This window comes from Bombina bombina, chromosome 5 (assembly GCF_027579735.1).
Source record: "Bombina bombina isolate aBomBom1 chromosome 5, aBomBom1.pri, whole genome shotgun sequence".
NCBI classification, from domain to species: domain Eukaryota; kingdom Metazoa; phylum Chordata; class Amphibia; order Anura; family Bombinatoridae; genus Bombina; species Bombina bombina.
The window spans coordinates 609,518,642-609,546,068 of NC_069503.1; positions in this window are offsets into that span (position 1 = coordinate 609,518,642).

Sequence of the window (27,427 nt, forward strand, 5' to 3'; positions counted from 1 at the left end):
AAAATAAAAATAAACCCTAAGCTAGCTACAATGCAACTATTTGTTATATTGTAGATAGCTTAGGGTTTATTTTATAGGTAAGTATTTAGTTTTAAATAGGAATTATTTAGTTATTTGTAGTAATTTTATTTAGATTTATTTAAATTATATTTAAGTTAGGGGGGGGGTAGGGTTAGGGATAGACTTAGGTTTATTAGAGGTTAATAAATGTAGTTAGGTTGCAGCGACATTGGGGGCAGCAGATTAGGGGTTAATAAATATAATGTAGGTGTCGGCGATGTTGGGGGCAGCAGATTAGGGGTTCATAAGTATAATAATGGTGGCAGAGGTGTCCGGAGCGGAAGATTAGGGGTTAATAATATAATGCAGGAGTCAGCAATGTCGGGGGCAGCATATTAGGGGTTAATAAGTATAAGATTAGGGGTGTTTAGACTCTGGGTTCATGTTAGGGTGTTAGGTGTAGACATAAATGTATTTTCCCCATAGGAATTAATGGGGCTGCGTTAGGAGCTTTACGCTGCTTTTTTGCAGGTGTAAGGTTTTTTTTTCAGCTGGCTCTCCCCGTTGATTCCTATGGGGAAATCGCGCACAAGCGCGTTTTACCAGCTCACCGCTAACGTAAGCAGCGCTGGTATTGAGGTGAGATGTGGAGCTAAATTTTGCTCTACGCTCACTTTTTTGCAGTTAACGCCGGGTTTGTAAAAACCCGTAATACCAGCGCTGTCTGTAAGTGAGCGGTGAGCATAAACTGCTCGTTAGCACTGCACCCCTGTTAACGCAAAACTCGTAATCTAGGCGAATGATAGAAATAAAGATAGATAGATGATAGATAGATAGATAGATAGATCGATAGACACTATACAAACACACACCAACATATATATGGATAGGTGTGTGTGTGTGTGTGCGTATGTTTGTGTGTGTGTGTGTAATAATATCTAGTATTATGAAATTATTGTTTTTTCATGAAATAGCACACGCAAACAAAAGATATTCTGTTTTTATAGAAAATTAATAAATATATATAGCAGTATATTTTTTCTGACCGTGATGTAAATGATGTAACAGATTTCAGGAATGCATATTTTTAGCTTTCAAATATTTTTTATAGAAGGGTGTTCTGTCTTTTTTCACAACTGTACTTACACTGGGAAGATTAAGTTTGCTCTTTGTTAAGATCAGTGCTCATAACCAAGGAATTAAATTGAAGTGCCTATCCACCAGTGACTTAGCTTTTATCTTTAGTATTTCCTTTGTTGTCATGACTTGAGAGGAGGAGGGAATCCTGTTGGGGGGCATATTTTTACAGCATTCTGGAATTACAGAATAACCTTCATGCCATAATGACATCATCTCAACGTCTCATCTCTGCGTACAATGCAACACATTGTTTCATGTTAACCAGTTTCCATTTATAGGTATATTTCCCCCCAAGGAAAATCAATACATAAGAGAAACCATTTAAAGAAATGGCAAGTCATGCAATGATTCACTGTGGACTGGAATCTTATTTTAGGAATTATATAAACCACCTAGACGGAAACTGTTTATGTGTATGATGAAAATAAAATAAATTAATACAGTATAGGCAAAAATAGAACTTGATTACATGGCAGCAAGTTCAAAATGTCAACTTGTTTTTCTTTAATTACAAACAAACAACAATTTATAAATAAACTAGACGATTCAGGGTTTGTCATGTTAAAGGGATATAAAACCTAAAAATGTTCTTTTGTGTTTCAGACACAGCAAACCATTTTTAAATAAGTTTACAATTTACTACTATTATCAAATGTGCTTAGTTCCCATGATATTCTGTGTTAAAGAGATACCTAGGTAGGCATCCAGAGCACTAGATGGCAAGAAATAACGCTGTCATCTAGTGCACTTGTTAGTGAATATCATTCTTGCAAAACTGCTGCCATATAGAGCTCCAGAAATGGGCTGGCTACTAAGCATATGTCTCTGCTTTTTATCAAAAGATACAAAGAGAATGGTGAAATAAACATAATGGACGTAAAGTAGAAAGTTGTTTAAATTTACATGCTATATTTGAATCTAAATAGAAAATTTTTGGATTTCATATCTCTTTAAGTAGAATATAAGTTAAGTATGTTGAATTGATATTAAATAGACATTGTGCAACCTATGATAATAATATTCTAAATTTCAAAGCACAAGGTGGTTAGTTACATTTACAATCATTCATTGTTTATCTGGATTCTATCTTACATCAGTATTGGCCTTTCATCATAATGAAGAGGGTAAGACAGTGGTTCTCAAGCCAGGTGACCCCATGGCCCGGTAAATTTTTGCCGGACGTGTCCAGGGCCCTGTAGTGTGTGTGTGTGTATATATATATATATATATATATATATATATATATATATATATATATATATCTACTGTATATATATATATATATATATATATATATATATATATATATATATGTGTGTACAAAAGAAAAGCGGGATAGCGCTATACACAATGGAGCACTGTAGTATACCAATCCAGGCTAATTACTATACCAGTTATTAATATATGGTATAATATACTTTACTGTACAGAAATTTTCAGGTAAATAATATATGTGAACAGCAAAAAAATAATAAATAATGCACAAAGTCCACAAAAATGAAACAGCAACACAGAGCCAAATATCTTGGAGTCTTTTCTTCATATACAGCTCCCCCTTGGGTGTGCACTTACATTAAATACCCTCAATCATATGAGGTAAGGATGATTCGGTATCGCTGAGAAGTTAGTACCCCCTGAAGTGTAGATCCACCGGAAAGTAGAGCTTCTTTTATTTTCCTTTCACAATTTGCCCCTCTCAGTATTCAGGTAGATGGAAACTTTCAATCTCAATCCCCGTCCCATAAAGGAAACCAGAAAAAGATATATAGTGTAATACCGTTCTATTAAACACATATACACACAAGTGACTTAGTCAAACTCACATTTAAAACCCTCAACAAATGAGGTATTCAGTAGGCGCATAAATTATAGCTGGAACAAACAGGTTATGCACTCAAGCAAAAGTTCTTTCTCAATTCACTGTTTCCCAACAAATATTCACACCAAATATTCCGGAGTTTTGTCAGAGGGTTGTCCTTCCCTTAACATTAAAACCTTACGCGTTTCAAAGGGCTGATTCTGTTTAAGTCCCTTCTTCATCTGATGAAGTACAATGTATTGCAATAGTCAAGACTTAATTACACAAAGACATGGATGGGTATATTAATATCCTTTGAGGGTAATAATCCTGGCTATTTTGTTTTCCGGCAAAAGAATTGTGTACAATTTTAACTTCAGAAAGCTTCCAATTTTTTACTTTGCTGTTGGCTTGTTGTCCTCAGATGATATGTTTCCTCCAAAAGTACCTCTGGTGTTTTACATTGGATAATACGTTAAGCGATTACTTGTTGCTAGACATGTACATTTCATTTTGTTCCGAATAAATATTTGTACGAATTCACAAAATTCAGAGATTCAAATCGAATTTGAATTTCCGAATTACCCTAGCAATTAAACTAAACTAATCTGAATGCATTTGTAACAAATAAATCTGAATCAGTTCAGATTTATTTTTTACATTCGAATGGCCATGACCTAATCACAATTCAGTATAAAAATTTAATTTAGTGAGATTTAGTGAGATTGAACAGTGAAATAATTCCGTTTGTGTAACTTGGAACCACCTGAATCAACATAACACATACCAAACTTCCAAATTTACAAATCGAATCCGAAATGAATACATCCGAATTTATTCGAATCCGAATTAATCTGAAATGAATACATTCGAATGTATCCAAATTCAAATTGATCTGAAACTAAATTCGAAAAAATATGAATCGGTTCGAAACGAACCGAAACAAATTTTTCCGCTGTGCATGTCTACTTGTTGCTACTGGAGCTTTTGTAGATTTGCATATCTGTCTCATCGAAATGATAATCTACAACATTTGGCCATTAAATATCTGTTAGACTGTTTGGCTATTAAACATATTGGGGCCTATTTATCATTGCGTCAATCTCAACACATTTGCTGGAGTTAATACGCTCGCCAGACACCGCTGCCATGAATCTACATAGGGCGGCCTTATTTATTAAAAAGTCTGTCAAAAACACACGCGTCAAGTACGGAGCGATGAACATCGGACTGTTGATAAATAAGAGTCATCGATGTTGTGGATATTCTGTTTTTTCCAACTTTATTTATACCATTTAAATACTGTTCATGAACAAGCACATTTCTCTAAAGCTAATATTTTATTTTCCATCTGTTAATGTCCAAGAAATAGCTAGATTTATACCTGAACAAACAATAATATCTCTTAGAAAGTATTTGTTATACAAAAAACTGATATATGATATTTCCACATAAATTAATGTGTATTTGTATTTCTAGAAATCATTATATGCCTATCTCATTTTTTTTTTGTTTTTTTAAATGATTATTAATGCTAGAATTTGTACATATATCTTTGTACATACTTGTGTGTGTGTGTGTGTATATATATATATATATATATATATATATATATATATATATATATATATATATATATATATATATATATACAGGTAGCCCTCAGTTTACGCCGGGGTTAGGTTCCAGAAGGAATGGTTGTAAATCAAAACCGTTGTAAATTGAAACCCAGTTTATAATGTAAGTCAATGGGAAGTGAGGGAGATAGGTTCCAGGCCCCTCTCAAAATTGTCATAAGTAACACCTAATACATTATTTTTAAAGCTTTGAAACACAGAATATATAATTAAACTAAGTTAAATGAACAAAAACATTTGCTAAAGAGCATTATAAACCTAATAAAATAATCACACAACACAGACTTCACTTACATTTTTCTGCAAACAGTTTTTCTATGCAGTCCAATCTGGACTGAGTTATAGACAGGAAGATCTTGTTCCTTTGAAATCTGCTCGATAGCTCAGGTCTGGTTAAACTGATTAATTTCAGCTTGCTTGGCTTTGCTGCAACACAAGCGGACAGCTCCCCCTACTGGCTATTTTAATAAATGCACTGCTTCTCAATGCTTTTCAATAGCAGTCACATGACTGGAAAAAAAGGTTGTTATTCTGAAACGGTGTAAATTGAACCATTGTAAAACGAGGGCCACCTCTATATATATATATATATATATATATATATATATACATACATATATGTGTGTTATGTCATAAATATTTTGCAAACATATTTACATGTCCCTAAATTCCTTTTTTTTGTTCTAAACAATGTTATCTTTCATAGCTCTGTGTTTATTTATATCACTATGTGTATATAGTGTAAATATATTATTATTCTGTGGAAGAATAATTGCAAACATAAAGTTAGCAGGGTATCATAGGTATTTATTTATATATCAATGGATATTTTAAGAGCTGGGCCAGTTTTCTCTCTGCACCTGCGTAACCACTTTTGATTGCAGTCTAGTTTTAAACACCACCCCTACACAGGTGTTATAAAATGGGATGGCATATAAGATGACATTTCTTCATGAAAATTAAATTCAAGAAAAGGAAGAAAAACATTAAGAATAGCATGACAGTAAAGAGGTGATTATAATGTCTGCTGTATCTGAATCATGACAGTTTAATGTTAGGTAAACTATCTCTTTGAGCTATCAGCTTACGATTATATTGAATCAAACATAATTCAAATTTTAAAATAATATTACACTGTGTCCTAATGTCATCATCAATGTTTAACTTTAATTCTAATTTCACATATACATGCTTTCAAAGTATAATACACAATATAACAAATGGCACTTACAAGTTCTGATGAATGATTAATGACACAAGTATCGAATAATTTGATTAGTTAGTGATAGTAGAAAATGTATATTTAAATCAGATTGGCTGATGTCATAAATCATGTGATTATGCATTTCCCAATCAAAAGTGGTGGAAAATGTCACTTGTGGTTTGTTTTTGAGTGTTGCGTCAAATTTGGTGCGAAAAGTGTTGCGTCAAATTTGGATGCGAAGTGGAGACTGGGACTTGTATTACATGCCTTAAACATGGTGCAAATAATCAATAAGTAGTAATGTATCATTTGTATCCCTATATCTACTAGTGCACCAAATTTGGAGCAATACTTTGCACCAAATTTGGAGCAATAATATTGTTTGATTTAGAAAGAGTATACAATTTTAATAAAGTTTCTAATTTACTTTTATTATCTAATAGGCTTCATTGTCTTGCAGCATCGAACATAACCTTTCTGTATTTTCAGACTCCAATTGATTTCTATGGCATTCGTGGCCTCAAGGGAGTCGGTTTGAATGATAGGTACACTGCGTCAGAATTGACGAGAGCGTACCTGTTGAATGTTTGATAAATTGGGAAGAGGGTCAAATAGAGTCGAAAGTGAATTTGAAACATCTGGAATGATGCAGGCTTTGAGCTGCTTCGGAATGATATCGCGGGACCGTATATTACGTCACAAATTTCAACATTTGACGATCTTTACATTTTGTTAACAATGACAGATCAATCTCGCGTCAAATTAGACTCAGGATTCCAGTGTATTATTATTTGAAGCTTTGATAAAGCTACCCCATTGCATTAAAAATACACACAGAAAAAGTACTCCACTAGGAATTAACAACAGCGTTAGTAGCTTCTAAAAAAGAATAAAAAACAGAGGCGCCAACATGGCCTAATATCGCCCATACAAAATATAATATCAGCACATAAGAATGTGAATACTCACAAACATGAAGCACCCGATGGTGCTAGTAGAGCAGGCTGGAAACTTAGCAGTGATCCAGCACACTGAAACCTTGGCACAGATACAGTCCTGATTCTTCTGGATATCCAGTATTCAGGTTCCTATATATGTACAAGAAAACAAACCAACATGGTCCAATATCGTCAGGACAAGGAAAAGATTGGCCCCAAACAAATGCACTTACTAGAGGGTAAGCACCAGCAGGTGCAGAAGCAGCAAACTGGAACCAAATCGTCGCCCAGTAGACTATAGTACAACGGTCCTCAGCATGAACCAGGAACAGTAATGAAATATTGCAAAAGGTGATATAAACCACAACAGCAAGTGTATATAGAAAAATTTAAAAAGTCTTTATTAACACAGAGACGTGTTTCTCAGCCTACTCAGGGCTGTTTCATCAGGCTATAACAAACATTGTAATACACTTGCTATTTAACAGAAAACTAAAAAACAGGATACTCTTGTGATTGGATAATCAGTTCAATTGCTGCACCTGTCTGTAATCACCTTAGTGTAGTTGTTAAGGTAACCATGGTAAACACATGTAGAGAGAGAAAAGTATCTAACATTGTGATATCTTATTGTAGAACAGTATACATCAACATATAATACAAAGTGACAAATGAACAATAAATGTGCCAAAATAAAAGATGTATAAATACATATACACAAAAATATACATATACATATAACCTCCTGTGTCTGGTTCACATCCATTAAAATATAAGTAATAAAAAAACAATAATATATAATCTGACATAGACTGTGAATATAGCATCAAAGATCGACATAGTGCATCTGTTATGATATACAAAAATTCATTACATATAAAGAATAAAATGATATTCAGATTGTGTTAAAACAATGATATCCTTTGTGGAAATTTCAAACCTGCTATATATGATGTGTCTACACATTGTTGTTTTAGGAGACATGTTATTTTGTCACGAAACTCCCTTACAAAGAAATTCCAAAAGCTAACTCAATTGCAGCACAATGTTTTAATGAAATATCATTTATTCAAAGGAAATCTCTATACACGATGTCCTGATTACACAGTAAGTCAGCCTCAACGGGTTTATGACCACATAGGATTAAAGGGACAGTCTACACCAAAAAAAAATCTTATTTAAAAAGATAGATAATCCCTTTATTACCCATTCCCCGTTTTTGCATAACCAACACAGTTATATTAATATACTTTTTACCTCTGTGATAACATTGTATCTAAGCATTTGCAGACAGCCTCCTTATCTAAGTGCCTTTGACAGACATGCAGTGTAGTCAATCAGTGAAGACTCCTAAATAACTTCACGGGAGTGAGCACAATGTTATCTATATGACACATGTGAACTAGCACAGTCTAACTGTGAAAAACTTTCAAAATGCTCTGAGCTAGGAGGCGGTTTTCAACTGTTTTGTAATCAGTTTGAGCCTAGCTAGGTTTAGCTTTTCAAAAATACCACCAAGGGAACAAAGCAAATTTGATGATAAAAGTAAATTGGAAAGTTGTTTAAAATTGCATGCCCTATCTGAATCATGAAAGTTTAGTTTTGACTTTACTGTCCCTTTAACCCCATAGTAGTGTAGCAGGTTTGAAATTTCCACAAAGGATATCATTGTTTTAACACAATCTGAATATCATTTTATTCTTTATATGTAATGAATTTTTGTATATCATAACAGATGCACTATGTCGATCTTTGATGCTATATTTGGAGTCTATGTCAGATGTTATATTATTGTTTTTGTATTACTTATATTTTAATGGATGTGAACCAGACACAGGAGGTTATATGTATATGTGTATTTTTGTGTATATGTGTTTATACATCTTTTATTTTGGCACATTTATTATGCATTTGTCACTTTGTATTATATGTTGATGTATACAGTTCTACAATAAGATATCACAATGTTAGATACTTTTCTCTCTCTACATGTGTTTACCATGGTTACCTTAACAACCACACTAAGGTGATTACAGACAGGTGCAGCAATTGAACTGATTATCCAATCACAAGAGTATCCTGTTTTTTAGTTTTCTGTTAAATAGCAAGTATATTACAATGTTTGTTATAGCCTGATGAAACAGCCCTGAGTAGGCTGAGAAACGCGTCGCTGTGTTAATAAAGACTTTTTAAATTTTTCTATATACACTTGCTGTTGTGGTTTATATCACCTTTTGCAATATTTCATTACTGTTCCTGGTTCATGCTGAGGATCGTTGTACTATAGTCTACTGGGCAACGATTTGGTTCCAGTTTGCTGCTTCTGCACCTGCTGGTGCTTACCCTCTAGTAAGTGCATTTGTTTGGGGCCAATCTTTTCCTTGTCCTGACGATATTGGACCATGTTGGTTTGTTTTCTTGTACATATATAGGAACCTGAATACTGGATATCAAGAAGAATCAGGACTGTATCTGTGCCAAGGTTTCAGTGTGCTGGATCACTGCTAAGTTTCCAGCCTGCTCTACTAGCACCATCGGGTGCTTCATGTTTGTGAGTATTCACATTCTTATGTGCTGATATTATATTTTTTATGGGTGATATTAGGCCATGTTGGCGCCTCTGTTTTTTATTCTTTTTAGATTTTATACCTCAGGATAGCCATCCTTTGACAGAGCGCTGCCATACCGTTTTGGATCTACAACACTTTGGTACAAAGACTACCACAGTTATCTTGGATTATTCATTTTATTATTTTTAATCACTGCCACCACTGACATTAATATTGTCTGTTATTATTAATGTTTTTTACTGTTTTATTATTTTGATATTTTATTTCTGATATTTTAGCTTTATATGTGTTGCTATCCCCCTTAATTAGGGATACCAGATCATCCATTTGCTTATCCTTGTACCCAGTAGACATACAACTAGCGACACCTCTTAGTTGATACTGGGGAAGCGCCCCCTAAGGGCGTGGTGTGTGTAGTACACACATCACTCTCTATACATAGCGTTAGTAGCTTGTTCTATGGTGAGTTACCACCTAAGAGAAGCCTCTTTTTTTTATTCAATAATTTTTATTGGGTTTCAATTGCAATATATAACAGTAAAACATCCATAGACATTGACAAAAATACGATCAGAAAATGACAGTATAATTATATGAATATTTCAAATGATCCCAAACAATTTTCTTTTTATTAAGTTTAAACTAATAGCTAATTTCCTAATATATTGCCCAAAAATTTTTAATCAAGATTTGAAAAGAAGAGAAAAAGAAAGTAAAGAAGAGAAGAGGAGAAGAAAAAAGGGGGGGGGGAGAAAAGAAGAAAAAGGGAAGAGTATATAGGGCGAATCGAAGGTTCTTATTTTATAACAGGTCCACTTATTCAAGTTGTACTAGACCTTGCTCCCAGATAAAGAGTAAGTCCGCAAAATATTCCTGTTTGCCTAAGTAGCAGTAGTGTTGCTTTTCTAGAGTCAAGATGTGTTTAATGTCAGCGATCCATTGTGAGTGAGTGGGGATTTTTTGTGTCTTCCAAAGCCTTGGGATTAGTCTCTTTGCGCATGTAAGCATTAATTGAAGTAGTTTCTTGCGGTAGGAGCAAAATATAGGCAGTGTGATATTCAGTAAGATAAGTTTGGGGCTAAGAACTACGTGGAGGCCTATGATCTTATAAATGGTGTGTTCTATTTGTGTCCAGTACGCAGTCAAAAGGGGGCATTCCCACCATATGTGTAGTAAAGTACCCGTCCCACCGCACCGCCTCCAACATGCAGAAGAAGCTGAGGGGAAAATGCACCTAAGACGGTGAGGTGTCAGGTACCAACGTGCCAGGATTTTATAGTTCATTTCGGACAGAAACAAAGATGGAGAAGCTGAGTGTGTCATCTTGAAGCATAGCTTCCAGTCATCATCAGTAATAGTCTCTAATAGCTCCGAAGACCATCTCTCTACAAAAGCAGGTCGTTTGTCTGGAAAGGAGCCTCTAAGTAATTTGTAGGATATTGAAAGATGTGCTTTTTTAATATCTGGGTTTATACACAGTCGTTCAAATGCCGTCAGTTGTCTTGACACAATATTTCTATGTGTACTTTTGTAAAGTGCGTGACGTATTTGAAAGTACGCGTACCAGTTCTGAAAAGGAGTTCCCAACTCCTCACATAATACTGATCTATCTTTGATTTCACCTGATTCCAACACTAAGTACACGGGTATACTACTTAAATGTTCCTTGTCATTAGTATGATCCAAAGTCGCGTCTTGAAAAAAAAATCTGATTACCCAATAATGGGGTCAAGGGTGAGATCGGAGAGGAAATTCCTGAAGAATGTGTGATCACATAATCCCACACATCCAATGTGGCCTTGATATAGCTATTTTGGTAAGCAAGTATCGGTCTCTGATTTTTGCGCAACCAAGCAAGATCTCTCATATAGTCAGTCTGGAGCAGCGAGCTTTCAATTTGCACCCATAGAGCCGAATGACAAGCATGAGACCAGGAGATCACTCTAGTCATATGAACAGCTCTGTAGTAGTTCATAATATCTGGTGCGCCCAGTCCACCGTCCTCTCTCCGCAAGTAGAGAGTGCTCTGGGAAACCCTGGGTCTCTTATACAACCAGATGAATGAATTAATCATTCTTTGTTGGGATCTTAAGTAGGAGTTAGGCACAGCCATTGGTAGCGTCTGAAACAGAAACAAATACTTCGGTATCACCATCATTTTAGCTGTATTTATCCTCCCTCTCCATGATAAATGGCCTTGTCTATGCCAACCCTCTAGAAGATTTTTCACCGAGCTTTGGAGACTAATATAGTTAACTTTAAATAGATCTAGATAATTGCATGGGATTGTCAGACCTAGATATTTAAGCTTATCCGTAACCCAAAACTTTGTGTGTGATCTTATATAGTCACTATCCTGTTGAGGTGTGTTTACCAGTAGTAATCCTGACTTCTCCATATTAACAGAGAAGTCGGAAACCTGTCCGTACTCGTCCAGAGTCTGTATTAGTGCAGGGATAGTAGAGGAAGGTGATTGCAGCGTAAAGATGATATTGTCTGCAAACAGCAAGCATTTTTGGGTGATATGATTATATTGTAAACCTATTATGTCCATGTTATCCCTGATTTTAGTAGCAAGAATCTCAATAGTGATTGCGAATAAGAGTGGCGACAACGGGCAACCCTGGCGGGTACCATTAGTTATGTGGAACGGCTGTGAGATAGTCCCATTTACCCGGACCCTAGCTTGTGGGCTCGAGTAAAGAGAAGCCTCTTTTATCCCAATTGTGCTTTTCACAGAGAAGAACTTTCCTGAAGTATATCAGTCTGATACCTCATTGCAAGGTCAGTCCAGCCTCAAAATACCAGGCAATCCTCCTCTGAACAAGGAACATGGCAACTCCAGACCATGTGATAACCGGGCCATAGAACAAGCTACTGAGTTGTTGTTCATTCCTGGCAGATTGCTTCTCTTTCTGTATGTATTTAAACTGTATTGAATGGCATTGAACCCTTTGAGGAAACAAGTTTTAACAGATTTTGTAAAAAAACAGCAAACAGCTTACTTGTTTTCTTGCAAGATAAGCACTTAGCTTTTTTTAATTTTAGCCATTGCTCTCAAGGAGATAAGAGAGGAGATAGTTTTGAAACTTAAGTTGCATTCTGCCTCTACTGAGCATGAGCAAAACAGACTCACTGACTTTATAGTATTACCTTAGTATTATACCAGCTCAAGTAGATTTATGAATTCAAGTTAGATAAACTTTCATGTAAAGACCCCTGCCTTCTTGTAAAGCTGTGACAGGAAGTAATGGACACTGCACAAATAAAGTTAAAAACATAAATAATAGTTAAAATGATGAGCAATACATAATGCAATGTTTTCTATTAAATATAACCCACTGTTTAGTGCTTTTTATATTACAACAATAAAACACACTGTTTAATATCCCTTTAACATCCTGCAGATATACTAAGAATACTTAGTAATAAGGTAAAATCCAGCAACAATATGCAAGAAAGGGACATTATTTAAAAATGAGTGACACACTCTTTCCCAAGCTATAGTTTTTGTTTGATAATTCAACTGTGGTGTATCACATTCTGCATTAAGTATCATTTTTTTTAAAGTTGTCTTTTGTGAATGATTAAATCCATGTCCAACATTTTGTTTGCAATATATCATGAAAAGTTACTCTTTAAATCTTGGGTATAATATGTAATAAGTTTAGAGAGCTTTATTTTATCCTTAGGAAATCCTTCCTGTTGTGTTTGCCAGGATACATTTGCATTATCATAATGCAGACACCAATTCTATGAATTCCTGAAGGAACAGCTTTCCAACCTAGTAGATAAGATTCATTCTTATTCCTGTCCCTAATACATTTCACACAGCTACACCTTACAATTATGTTGTGTAACCAATTAATATTCACATTAGAATTATTGCTGATAACCTGTCTAGTCTTCTACTGACCAGTAGATTACTCAATAATTTGCTTGGATTGCTACTTCTAAAACTGGGCATTTTTTCAATTTGAATCACATTTTTTTGGTGCATCTTAAATCCTAATTAATAAGGTACAAGAACAGTTTTAGTCACAAGTTTTCCAGAGTTGGGAAATTGTAGGAAAGAGCGAAGTGGAAGGAAAGGAATAACAAATGGGAGGGGTGGTTATAGTTATACTATAAGTATTAAACAATTGGAAGTGGGGTATAAGATACAACAAAAAATACTCTTCTTTCAACATCACTTAATATTTCCTAAATCTCTTCTTTGATAAATCCATGTCCAACTGTAGCCTATGCTCTCCTTCCAGTCTGCACTCCAACTCATCTTAGACCTCACATTTTTTACTAATACAAATTCCAGTAGGAATTACAGCACATGTTACATCCAGACTCATTCTAAATGCTCTCCTCAAAACTCAGCAGCTCTTTTGGAAATAACTTACACATTTCTCCTCATTCAACAATCTTCTTTTTTTCTAAATAATTTCATAATTATTTATTTTTCAATTATATCATTCACCATTATTTTATACAAATATTCCAAGCTCTTCTACTACTCATCTTACATGTTTTTCTCTTCCTTCTCACAGTTCTCACACCCTTTCCTGTTTCATATGACCACTCAAACGGTTTGTCTAATACTTTCATTCTTTAAAATAAAATACCTTCCCAAACTCATCTATTACCAATATTCAATGAATAATTATTGTAGTCCAAGAATAACAGTTTTCAAAATACATATTCAAAGTAAAATACTTAGAAATACAAGAAAAATCAACACCTGGCTATATATTTCCAGCCTTGCTAAAAAAAAACCATAATGTCTTGCACACAAGGGTGTCATGCATCACTGTCTACCACAACACCAAACCTCCCAACCATCCTAGATATATATTGTAGGATTATCACTGGTCTTCCTGCTGCCCATCCCACAGCTTCTCACATCAGGGCAAAGGCCCAGGGACTATTCCAGATCCTCACACAACACTCCCCATCCCCACCAGTGGCACCTCCAGTACCTCCAAGGGCCCACCCACAAACCCATCTATTGTCCTGTTGTGGCCAACCCACAAAACACTGGTGAGGCACCACTTGCAGTAAACCAGACCTTCCTGCCAACAGTAGTAGGCAAAGAGGGGCCACTTTCTCTGGCAGCATCCATATATTACTTTTCACAAATATCAATTATCCTCATAGGTGGACAGACTCTGACAAAGTGATAAATCTCAATAAAACCTTTTAATATCAATAATATACGCATTGTTTAATGAACTTTCAAAAATATCTTATTTCTCAATACTCCCCACTGCAAAAGTAATATTAGTTCTGCAATTTTAAGTAGCGACATTATTCTAGTACCTGGGCTGATATCCAATAAGCAACAACACAATGTTTGAAAACAGTAATATCATGTGGTTAAAGTAGCTGTTGCTCCTGAAATGTTTTGTCACAGTCACTAAATACAGAGGACGCTGATATTACAATTCCTGCTGATGGCCTCCCACTTACAATCCTCTTTCTATGGGTTAAAAGACTTGCAGGTTCTGCAGAAGTGTGACATAATAACATAATTTATGTAAGAACTTACCTGATAAATTCATTCCTTTCATATTGGCAAGAGTTCATGAGCTAGTGACGTATGGGATATACAATTCTAACAAGGGGGTCAAAGTTTCCCAAACCTCAAAATGCCTATAAATACACTCCTCACTACACCCACAATTCAGTTTAACAAATAGCCAAGCAGTGGGGTGATAAAGAAAGGAGTAGAAAGCATCAACAAAAGACATTCGGAAATAATTGTGCTTTATACAAAAAATCATAACCACCATAAAAAAGGGTGGGCCTCATGGACTCTTGCCAATATGAAAAAAAAATTATTTATCAGGTAAGTTCTTACATAAATTATGTTTTCCTTCATGTAATTGGCAAGAGTCCAGGAGCTAGTGACGTATGGGATAGCAATAACCAAAATGTGGATCTCCACTCAAGAGTCACTAGAGAGGGAGGGAATAAAAAAAAAAAACAGCCATTTTCAGCTGAAAAAAATTAATCCACAACCCAAAAAAATAAGTTTATTTTCATAATTGAAAGAAAAAAACTTAAATCAAAAGCAAAAGAATCAAACTGAAACAGCTGCCTGAAGAACTTTTCTACCAAAAACTGCTTCTGAAGAAGCAAAAACATCAAAACGGTAGAATTTAGTAAATGTATGCAAAGAGGACCAAGTTGAAGCTTTGCAAATCTGATCAACTGAAGCTTCATTCTTAAAAGCCCATGAAGTGGAGACTGATCTAGTAGAATGAGCTGTAATTCTCTGAGGCGGGGCCTGACTCAACTCCAAATAAGCTTGATGAATCAAAAGTTTCAACCAAGAAGCCAAGGAAAAAGCAGAAGCCTTCTGACCTTTCCTAGGACCAGAAAATAAAACAAATAGACTGGAAGTCTTCCTGAAATCTTTAGTAGCTTCCACATAATATTTCAAAGCTGTTACCACATCCAAACAATTTCTCTATTAATGTTGTTAGAATTCACAACCTTAAGTAAAATTGAAAAGAAGTCCACAAAACTGCCTTATCCTGATGAAAAATCAGAAAAGGAGACTTACAAGAAAGAGCAGATAGCTCAGAAACTCTTCTAGCAGAAGAGATGGCCAAAAGGAACAACACTTTCCAAGAAAGTAGTTTAATGTCCAAAGAATGCATAGGTTCAAATGGAGGAGCCTGTAAAGCCTTCAGAACCAAATTAAGACTCCAAGGAGGAGACATTGATTTAATGACAGGCTTAATATGATCTAAAGTCTGTACAAAACAGTGTATATCAGGAAGTATAGCGATCTTTCTGTGAAATAAAACAGAAAGAGCAGAGATTTGTCCTTTCAAGGAACTTGCAGACAAACCCTTAACCAAACCATCCTGAAGAATCTGTAAAATTCTAGGAATTCTAAAAGAATGCCAGGAGAATTTATGAGAAGAACACCATGAAATGTAAGTCTTCCAAACTCTATAATAAATCTTTCTAGAGACAGATTTACGAGCTTGTAATATAGTATTAATCACTGAGTCAGAGAAACCTCTATGACTTAGTACTAAGCGTTCAATTTCCATACCTTCAAATTTAATGATTTGAGATCCTGATGGAAAAACGGACCTTGAGATAGTAGGTCTGGCCGTAACGGAAGTGGCCAAGGAGGGCAACTGGACATCCGAACCAGATCCGCATACCAAAACCTGTGTGGCCATGCTGGAGCCACCAGCAACACAAATGATTGTTCCATGATAATTTTGGAGATCACTCTTGGAAGGAGAACTAGAGGCGGGAAAACGTAAGCAGGATGATAACATCAAGGATGTGTCAGCGCATCCATTGCTTCCGCCTGAACATCCCTGGACCTGGACAGGTATCTGGGAAGTTTCTTGTTTAGATGAGAGGCCATGAGATCTATCTCTGGAAGACCCCACATCTGAACAATCTGAGAAAATACATCTGGATGGAGAGACCACTCCCCTGGATGTAAAGTCTGGCGGCTGAGATAATCCACCTCCCAATTGTCTACACCTTGGATATGCACTGCAGAGATTAGACAGGAGCTGGATTCCGCCCAAGCAAGTATCCGAGATACTTCTTTCATAGCTTGGGGACTGTGAGTCCCACCCTGATGATTGACATATGCCACTGTTGTGATATTGTCTGTCTGAAAACAAATGAATGGTTCTCTCTTTAACAGAGGCCAAAACTGAAGAGCTCTGAGAATTGCACAGAGTTCTAAAATATTTATTGGTAATCTCGCCTCTTGAGATTTCCAAACCCCTTGTGCTGTCAGAGATCCCCAAACAGCTCCCCAACCTGAAAGACTCGCATCTGTTGTGATCACAGTCCAGGTTGGCCGAACAAAAGAAGCCCCTTGAACTAAACGATGGTGATCTATCCACCATGTCAGAGAGTGTCGTACATTGGGATTTAAGGATATTAATTGTGATATATTTGTATAATCCCTGCACCATTGGTTCAGCATACAAAGCTGTAGAGGTCTCATGTGAAAACGAGCAGAGGGAATCGCGTCCGATGCTGCAGTCATGAGACCTAAAACTTCCATGCACATAGCCACTGAAGGGAATGACTGAGACTGAAGGTGCCGACAGGCTGCAACCAATTTTAAACATCTCTTGTTTGTTAAAGACAGAGTCATGGACACTGAATCTATCTGGAAGCCTAAAAAGGTGACCCTTGTCTGAGGAATCAAGAAACCTTTTGGTAAATTGATCCTTCAACCATGTTTCCGAAGAAACAACACTAGTTGATTCGTGTGAGATTCTGCAGTACGTAAAGACTGAGCTAGTACCAAGATATCGTCCAAATAAGAAAACACTGCAATACCCTATTTTCTGATTACAGAGAGTAGGGCACCCAGAACCTTTGAAAAGATTCTTGGAGCTGTTGCTAGGCCAAATGGAAGAGCAACAAATTGGTAATGCTTGTTTAGAAAAGAGAATCTCAGAAACTGATAATGTTCTGGATGAATTGGAATATGAAGGTATGCATCCTGCAAGTCTATTGTGGACATATAATGTCCTCGCTGAACAAAAGGCAGAATAGTCCTTATAGTCACCATCTTGAAAGTTGGTACTCTTACATAACGATTCAAAATTTTCAGATCCAGAACTGGTCTGAATAAATTTTCCTTTTTTGGGACAATGAATAGATTTGAATAAAACCCCAAACCTTGTTCCTGAAAAGGAACTGGCATGATTACCCCTTAAGAATTCAGGTCTGAAACAAACTTCAGGAAAGCCTGAGCTTTTACTGGATTTGCTGGGATATGTGAGAGAAAAAAATCTTCTCACAGGAGGTCTTACTCTGAATCCTATTCGATACCCTTGAGAGACAATGCTCTGAATCCATTGATTTTGGACAGATTTTATCCAAATATCTTTGAAAAACCTTAACCTGCCCCCTACCAGCTGAGCTGGAATGAGGGCCGCACCTTCATGCGGACTTAGGGGCTGACTTTGGTTTCCTAAATGGCTTGGATTTATTCCAATTTGAGGAAGGCTTCCAATTGGAAGCAGATTCCTTGGGGGGAGGATTAAGTTTTTGTTCCTTATTCTGATGAAAGGAACGAAAACGGTTAGAAGCCTTAGATTTTATCCTGAGGCAGAAAAACTCCCTTTCCCCCAGTGACAGTTGAAATAATAGAATCCAACTGAGAACCAAATAAATTATTACCTTGGAAAGAAAGAGATAGTAATCTAGATTTAGATGTCATATCAGCATTCCAAGATTTAAGCCACAAAGCTCTTCTAGATAATATAGCTAAAGACATGGATCTAACATCAATTTTGATAATATCAAAAATGGCATCACAAATAAAATGATTATCATATTGCAGTAAGCGAATAATGCTAGATAAGTCAGAATCCAACCTATAAAACAGACCCCCGTTAGGGAAATCATCATATTCAATAAGTGATACTCCCTTCACGTCCCTCTGACATTCGCTGTACTCTGAGAGGAATCGGGCTTCAACAATGCTAAGAAGCGCATATCAACGAAGAAATCTTAGCACAAACTTACTTCACCACCTCCATAGGAGGCAACGTTTGTAAAACTGAATTGTGGGTGTGGAGAGGGGTGTATTTATAGGCATTTTGAGGTTTGGGAAACTTTGCCCCTCCTGGTAGAATTGTATATCCCATATGTCACTAGCTCATGGACTCTTGCCAATTACATGAAAGAAATAAAGTATTGCAAATGCAAACCTCAGCTACATTTCTTACCCAGAATCCCCTACCCCAGTGGAAACTGCTTATTGAGGAGTTTTGTGGAAATGATGACCTAATTTGTTTTTAACTAGATCGCATTAGACACACACACATATCTGTCTGTCCATCTATCTATATATTTATCTATCTATTTTTTATTTCTGAGCTTGTATTCTTTACTATACTGATGATTAAATAAATAATGAAAACTTACATCAAATGGGATTAATTTTGAGTTAATTAAATGTTAAAGCTGTACTGATAGGTGACACTAATAACATATTCAGATAGTCATCACAATTTATAGATAACAAATGATAATGTACTGAGTTTGCAGAATATCTTTAAGATAGTTTACTTCTAAATAGTAGATCAGTTAATAATAGCTGAGCAAAAACATTTTTCTTTGTTCTCCACAGGAGGATGCTACAGTCCTCCTTGTTCAATTTGTATCCAGGGAAACAGCAACATGCTGCACTGTATGTGAGCAGCAAAAATAAGACAAATGACACATATTAAATATTTCTGTCTTTATTACATTTAATAAATGGGAATATTAAATCATAGTAGTCAGAAAGTGAATGGGGGGTTATATTTACTGCATTAAAAATACAATTATTTAGTGTTTATATGTATACATTCTGGATAAGGGACTGAATAAAGAATAAAAATGAAGACAATATACAGTATCCCACAAGAGTGAGTACACCCCTCACATTTATGTAAACATTTTATTATATCTTTTCATGTGACAACACTGAAGAAATGATACTTTGGTACAATGTAAAGTAGTGAATGTACAGCCTGTATAACACTGTAAATTTGCTGTCCCCTCAAAATAACTCAACACACAGCCATTAATGTCTAAACCGTTGGCAACAAAAGTGAGTACACCCCTAAGTGGAAATGTCCAAATTGGGCCCAATTAGCCATTTTCCCTCCCCGTTGTCATGTGACTCATTAGTGTTACAAGGTCTCAGGTGTGAATGGGGAGCAGGTGTGTTAAATTTGGTGTTATCGCTCTCACACTCTCTCATACTGGTCACTGGAAGTTCAATATGGCAACTCATGGCGAATAACTGAGGATCTGAAAAAAGAATGAATGCTCTACATACAAGGTAGCCTAGGCTATAAGAAGATTGCAATAGACAATGTTACCGGACTGTCTTTTATTACATTAGATAGGGCAATAAACGGTGTATAAGAAACCAGTCATGCCATTGATAAAATACGTAAAGCCTTATCCAGTGTGAAACAAACTCTGTAATCCTGTGTTCACTGCTTCACGCTGAAATAAGGTCAATCTTCGTTTACCCCTTACATATGCAAGATACTTTAATTCGGTCAGTAATCAACCTGGAGCAATCAACAATGTATATTTAGATAAAACTCACTTGTATCCAGTGTCGGTTGTACTCCACAGAAAAGTTTCAGGTTAACCGGCGATGTTCCTAATCCTCCATAGAGTGTAATGCAACAGTGCAGACACAAATTCAAACAGCGTCCTGGCTTGTGATCCAAGGTGCGGTAAGGGCTCCCCTACGCTGCCCTCTTCAAACAAACAAAGGTAAGATGCAAAATATATGACACCATTGAGGATGGCATTAACCCATACAGTGATAACAGATAGGCTGATGAAATATAATTAAAACATCCACTTTATTGGTATATTGTAGATAAAAATAGCAAGGCACAGTACACACAGACCTGAATTACTGCTGACACGTTTCCTGCCACATTCGGCACTTTATCAGAGCTAGTACACAGGTGTGTGAGGGATCCTTAAGACAGGGTGTAACACCTCCCACACCAGGTGTATAGCAATATTCATGATATCACATTTCGTACAAAATACAAACTAGTATGAAAAAAAAAACAGAAGAAAAACTATACACAACATTAAAATAGGACTTAGATACAAGGGATCATAGTTTTAATAAATTTGATAGGATCCATGAGCTCATTATTTCTGTAATGGATTCACCAAGCAGTGTCTGAATTTTACTCGTAAAATAGGTAAGAGAGATAGTTACCTTAAGATCCTAATCACCAAAAAATATGGACAGTGTCTCTCAACACTCATATGAGCAAAAATTGATACAATGAAACTAACTTTATGATGGTCACATACAGAAAAAATATATGTATGAAAGACCAAATAACGAGAATAAGAGCTCTTAGTTCAAAAGTTAAACCATCAGGGAATCATCATAAAAAGCAGATAGAGGGGGGCGGAGCTAGCAGCCTAACTGTGAGGACGCATTCACAGAGAGCTCCGCACTAAAAACCACTAAAAGTCAATCAACTAACTTATACTCAGACAAAACCTCTGACTTGTTGTATTCTGAGGGTCAGCTTTTATATACCCAGACTGGTTGGTCACTTTTAATCGATCAACCGTGCCAAACACTGACCGGACCGACCTCTTCTTCCTGCAGCGCTGATCCAGGTAGAAACTGAGGCAGGAGCTGATCAGCCGGCGATCGAGAAACGGACAGACCGGGTACCACTGACCATCATCTCCGGAGGGTCGGGGCTCCGCTCCGGAGAGTGAGTAACACAAGAAGTGCCCCCAGTGTACCCGCCGACTGGCGTTAGACAGACGCCCTCTTCCTCACCATACACCGGACACCATCTGGGACTTAGACACTGCTACCCATCCCTCCGAGTACCTGAAACCTCCAGAGGACCAGGAATTAGCCCGCACTCCCACTTACATTTCCCGGGCCATCCTCCAAGCAGAGGGAATTTACCGATAACGGCTGCAGGGAAAGTGGCGCGAACAGCGGCCATTTTACCTCCACCTTCAGGCCGCAACTGCTGCACGCCTAGCCTGTAGATCCAAAGGGACTGACTCGACTCTTGGAGTAAGATTGAAACACTCCGTTAACCCTTTCTGCATTACTGAGCTCATTAGGATACATCCAAATAGCGTTACCCCACTGACACTTCAGGGAACGTTAATTCCAGCATTTCTTTCCCCTGTGACAGCACTTAGAGCTCGTCCTGCAGAGCTATCTACAGTATTTCAGGCTACATAGGTAAAGACTCATCCCTAGAAACATAAGACTGTGAGCAGCCTCCTTTCTCACCCAATGTATAGCCTCTTACCTACAGCCTTTGTAAACAGCAGTTAATGGTTTCCTATTGTGCAGCACACACAGAATGATAGTGATACCATAAACAGCCAGTGGATTATTAAGGCTCCATCAGAGACACTGCAGATAAACAAACTAACTGTGACCCTGCAAAGGATTTGATACCCCAGGCCCCAACTTCATCCCCTACCTATCACTATTACGGTACTAAAACTAGAGACTACCCTCCTATTACCGCACAAGATACTGCAGATATAATTTATACTTGGGAAAAGTTTGAGCAACCTGAGAAGTTTAGTTGGCCTTTCTACCCTTTATCTGACCTCCACGGGGTCCAGCCATCATTTCATTTCTACCACCAGCGTACCTAGCAGTGCAGGACAAAGCTTTCTGCTAGCAAGACCCCTAGGCCACGTAGCTCTCAGGAGGACATATATTTTCCTTTAAAAAGCAAATCTTTTAACAGCATGTAACTAAACCTCAAGTGTTTGTGGCCCCGCCGGTCAATGTCTCTTTATTAACATATGTGAAACAAGCAGGCCCTCCACAGTGATATATACGTGCCAATAAAAAAATCTTGTATCTCATAGCAACAGAATGTCGCAAGCCTACAAAAGGAAACAGAAGCCCCAAGCCACACCAAAGAGAACTGTTGCTGATCACTTTCAGCACCGTGCTAGCGCCCTCCAACCGGGCTCAGAGGATGAATACTCAGATGCCGGGAGTGCTTCAGACACTCAAACTAGATCATTACTGAAACAGAAAGCGACACAAGTCCTGGGAGCGTCCGATAGTCCCAACAACAATATGATAGAAGCCATCCAGTCCCTATTATCCTCACACCATGACTCCCTGACCAAGAGATTTGACAGGTCTCATGCAGATTTAAAGAGAGATATTGGCCTCATAGGGGAGCGAACAGACGCGCTTGAGCGCAAACAGGAAGACCTAGCAATAGATCACACCAACCTACTCGGCTATTCTCAGTCTCTAGCCATTCAAATCACAGATCTAGAGTTAAAACTGGCAGATCTAGAAGATAGATCTCGCCGGAACAATATTCGCATCAAAGGCATCCCGGAATCAGTGCTACCACAGGACCTAGAAAAATATCTCCAGGGACTGTTTGAAGCAGTACTGGGACCTGCAACAGGCTCTGAAACCCTTATAGATAGAGCCCACCGGGCCCTTAGAGCTCGCTCTGCGGATGGAGGCCAACCAAGGGACGTCATAGCGAAGCTCCACTACTACACTTACAGAGAGAAAATATTCAGAGCTCTAGCCAGAGATAAACGCCTACCTGAAGAATATGCCGGTCTGCAAGTCTATCCTGACCTCTCCACCCACACACTGCAGATTCGCAGACACTACCAGCCCTATACAAAAATACTGAGGGAGAAAGAATTAAAATACAGATGGGGTTTCCCAGTACGCCTCTTCATTACCAAAGATGGCCAGCAATATATGGCTTCCACTCCACAACAAGCCCGTGAATTACTCCAAAAATGGAACTTACTCCCTGCTGACGGGGAGGATCACTCTTCTGCCCCGGGACCGACTTCTGGACTAAGAGCATCGGCTCCACCATGGAAACCTTTACCACAGAGACCCCCTAGCACTACTGGACATTCTAATGAGATCTTCAAGAAGCACAGAAACCCTACTGGCCCACACCAAGACTCAGACCCATAGAGAGCCTGCTTTCATGTGCTATGTTCTACGTTTTCTGATTTTTACTACCTCTGTTGAACCTCCTGAGAGAAACCACCAGCTCATCACAGGAGGGAAAATTCCCCAACCCCTGATGGTCTATCTTATGGACTGAAAGGCATGAAGATGGGTGAGATCTAAGCTATTGTATAGTGTAATTTATCTGTTTCCCTTGGTTTTTCTTTTTAATTACATGAGCTTTTATAACAGACTTTAGATATGTTCGTTTTTTCTGGTTCTCATATTACTGTTCACATGTCCACTATTATGGTTTATTACTACAATGGACGCCTACCAGGAACCCTCATGTGTGTCTTGCCACTGCTTTTCTATACAATGGACACTTATTAGAGACTTTAAACATGGTTGCTCTTTTCTTTTATTGTCCTTACATATACTGTTATCCATTATATAAGCTATGGGAATTGACTAGGTTTGTCTCTTGGTATTGAATCACATACTTATCTCAGATATTACAGAACCGATTTATACACTTAAAAACATTGAATACCCCTAAACTCACCTACCTGACCACCCCAGATACCCGAACATGACGGAAGTTGAGCTTAGACCAAACCTACCCCTAAATAATATGACCATCTCTCCAGAGAGAATCTACCATTGACTGACTTTACCCTACGACCAGACCATATTTGAACTCTCCCTGTAACACCTTACCCTCTATAGTGACTACTGAGACATTTTGTTTCACTCTCTTATGGGCCCAACATTAGAAGGTTGTCCCAACCCTGCTGAGATCTCTACTGGCAGATCTTGGCTAATGCGGTTCCCTGACTTTTAGCTAGCGACCCATGGTCTAGTGAATCATACCATAATCTTAGTCCCGAATGTCCATACTACCATTAGGGAGAACTTAACTATATGACACACAGAGTATATTATTAGACGGGAAAAGTTTAGTGATACCTAGCAGGGGAGTGGTGACTGTGAAATTTTTAATCATTGGATGCTAGACTATCAAACACAAACCACAGCTCCTCCTATTGAAATTGAAACTGTAATTAATGTTTTATTAAGAGGTTTACAGAGTTAATTGTTATCTTATATATGACATGCATGTCTCACATATGTATCTTAAGCTTTACTTTCTTTCTTTCATCTTGGCTATTTCTATTTCTCTCTCCTTTTTCTTTTCTCCTCTTTACTCCTTCTTACATTAGGCTCCAAATCGGCGGGGCCATGAACCCCTCTCCGCTTAGCTCCCCCCCAATTCATCAGTTGTGCCCCACTGGCATAGACCAGTAGGTGCACTCATTGCGAAAGTGTAAGATCACCACTTTCAGCCAGTTACTGAGGCTCTTTAATTACTACATACTACTTCTCTCGGTCCAGAACTTCCCACGGGCCCCTAGACCCCACTACCAACGCCCAGACGTCTATAATTCCTAACTAAGAACACATTTGCACTCCAATTAACCCAAGGAGTCTCGCCCACACCCCCAAAATGATCCCTATACGCATAGCCACGCTAAACGCGCAGGGTCTTAACTCTCCCACTAAGAGAAATCTATTACAGCAATATGTCCTGACACATAAGGTTCACATTCTGTTCCTGCAAGAGACTCATTGGATGGGGGAGCCCCGTATCTCCGGACTCTCCCAGCACTACCCAGTCTGTGAAACTGCTTCTAACCTAGAAAGTAAAAATAAAGGAGTTGCCATCTTGATCAGCAGGGAACTATCATTTAACTTGGAGTATGTCGAAAGAGACAGTGAGGGCAGATTTTTGATCCTCATCTGTTCACTCAATAACTCAATATTTACGTTAGTATCATTGTACGCACCCAACTCCAAGCAGATCCCATTCCTTCGTAAACTTTTAACACACATAGATCAGATTAAGAGGGGACACCTAGTAATAGGGGGAGACTTCAACATGGTCTGGAACCCAACCATTGACAAACAGTCCTCTGTTGCAATACATTCTGAGAGAAACACTTCCTCTATCTCCAATGCCTTTCGAAAACTTATATACCAACATAACCTCTATGACGCCTGGAGGTGCTTAGCACCCTCAGTGAAAGACTTCACGCATCATTCAAAGGCCCATAACTCGTACTCCAGACTGGACTATATATTCTGTGACTCATGGTCCTTAGACCAATTCGTCAACCCCAACATTAGACCATGCACGTGGTCAGACCATGACATGGTCTATCTAGACTTCACTAAGCTGCAAGCTTTCACTACCAGACCCCCATGGAAACTCTCGGAGCAATGGCTATCTGAAACAGAACTGCCTGCACTCCAAAAGACAGTACAGGAGTTTCTGTCACATAATGACTCAGGACTCACTGATATCACTATGGTATGGGCCGCCCTCAAAGCATATTTGCGGGGACACTTTATAAAAAAAGCAGCCAGATTACGTAAAGAGGCTGGCCAACCCTTAGCGAAATTATATGGAGACCTCCGAACCCTAGAGCAGGAGAATAAAACAAGCCCAGACGCCCAGATAGCCCTTCAAATAGGACTTATCAGAGACGAAATCTCCAAAAGAGACTTGTCGCGGGTCCAGGAAAACCTACACAAGCTCAAACAGCTATACTACCATAAGGGCAATAGAGCAGATAAACTCCTAGCCAATAAGCTCCGTAAGCGCACGCTCCAGAAACGGATACCCTGCATCTCAACGAGTAACGGTGTAGTATATTCCCCTAAAGAAATAGGATCAGCTTTCGCTGATTACTACTCCTCCCTATACAACATTGGGGACTCGAAAGCAACTAGCGACCCTACACATGTTAGTATCTCCAGGTTCTTGGAGAGCTTGCCTGTACCCACCCTATCTGAAGACTCCAGGGCCGAACTGGAACGACAGTTCACCTTAGCGGAAGTCAAAGGAGCTATAAAAGATCTAGCTCCCCATAGAGCACCCGGACCAGATGGGTTCACGGTCACGTTTTACCGAGAGCTCTGCCCAATCATATCTCCGGTACTACTTCGACTGTTCCAGAGTGTAGCGACTAGAGGCGCTTTTCCGGCAGAATTTCTAGAAGCGAATATCACCACTATTCACAAAGAGGGTAAAGACCCACTATTGTGCTCCAGTTACAGACCCATATCGCTTATTAATGTAGACGCCAAAATATATGCCAAAATATTGGCAAACCGATTAGGGAAGCACCTGCACACAGTTATACACCTCGACCAAGTAGGCTTTGTGCAGGGGAGACAGGGAACTGACAATACCCGACGCCTCTTAAATATATATTCAGAGGCAATGGACATGGGACTCCCTATACTTACCCTGTCACTTGACGCCGAGAAGGCCTTTGACAGGGTTAGATGGGCCTACCTATTCCAGACACTTTCAGCGTTTGGCGTGCCAGATCCGTTTGTCACCGCGACTAAAGCGCTGTATTCAATCCCAACGGCAGTTGTTAGGGGAGTGGGATTCTGCTCCCCTAAACTTACAATTAGCAATGGAACCAGACAGGGGTGCCCTCTCTCCCCTTTACTATTCGTTCTAGCTATCGAACCCCTGGCAATTGCAATTAGAGAATCGACATTGATTCACGGGGTCCAGATGCATGACATCCCTCAAAAGCTTGCACTCTTTGCCGATGACCTTACGGTCTTCCTCTCGGACCCAGTA